General features: G+C 46.9%; 1 protein-coding gene across 2 annotated transcripts in view; it reads left to right on the forward strand.

Moving 5' to 3' along the window:
- The window catches only part of LOC101859552 (mitotic spindle assembly checkpoint protein MAD1), a 37,849-nt gene continuing 37,414 nt past the window's right edge, over positions 1-435 (forward strand). The window contains exon 1 of one of the 2 annotated variants that reach the window (XM_005092915.3): positions 1-92. The gene's annotated coding sequence lies outside the window, so the exon portion shown is untranslated. Of the gene's footprint in view, positions 166-435 lie in introns of both variants that reach the window. The other variant, XM_005092913.3, reaches the window with a different exon arrangement.

The following is a 435-nucleotide window of genomic DNA, read 5'->3' on the forward strand; positions in this document are numbered from 1 at the left end:
TCCGTGAATTGAACATCTCTGATTGAACAAAACAAACAAAATGGCGCCCAGATGAGCACCTCCAAGAAAAAAGCAGAGATCGAAGGCGTTGGGTATTCTCTAGATCTAGAGATCTTTCCGGTTATGTTGTGTAACACGTTCATTGGAAATACTTACTCTGTAACTGTAAGTTTATGTGAAATGGAATTTAGGAAGAAGCGATGCAAAAATTTAGCTATGAGAGACTCGTCTTTCTATTACGAATTCAGCACAGAGTCAGAGCCAGAGCCTCTGGCAGTGGCAGAGCAGAGTGAAAAATGCCCGGCCCGGCATTGTCGGCCTCTTTGAACATTAGGTTAGCAGACCACCACTGCCCCGGTAGCCTTAGTCCTAGGGCGAGCTGGGTGGTGATGGTAGGGTGTAAGAACACTTAACAGAAAGGGGGAAGGGGGGGGG

Source organism: Aplysia californica, unplaced genomic scaffold (genome assembly GCF_000002075.1).
Source record: "Aplysia californica isolate F4 #8 unplaced genomic scaffold, AplCal3.0 scaffold00055, whole genome shotgun sequence".
NCBI lineage: Eukaryota > Metazoa > Mollusca > Gastropoda > Aplysiida > Aplysiidae > Aplysia > Aplysia californica.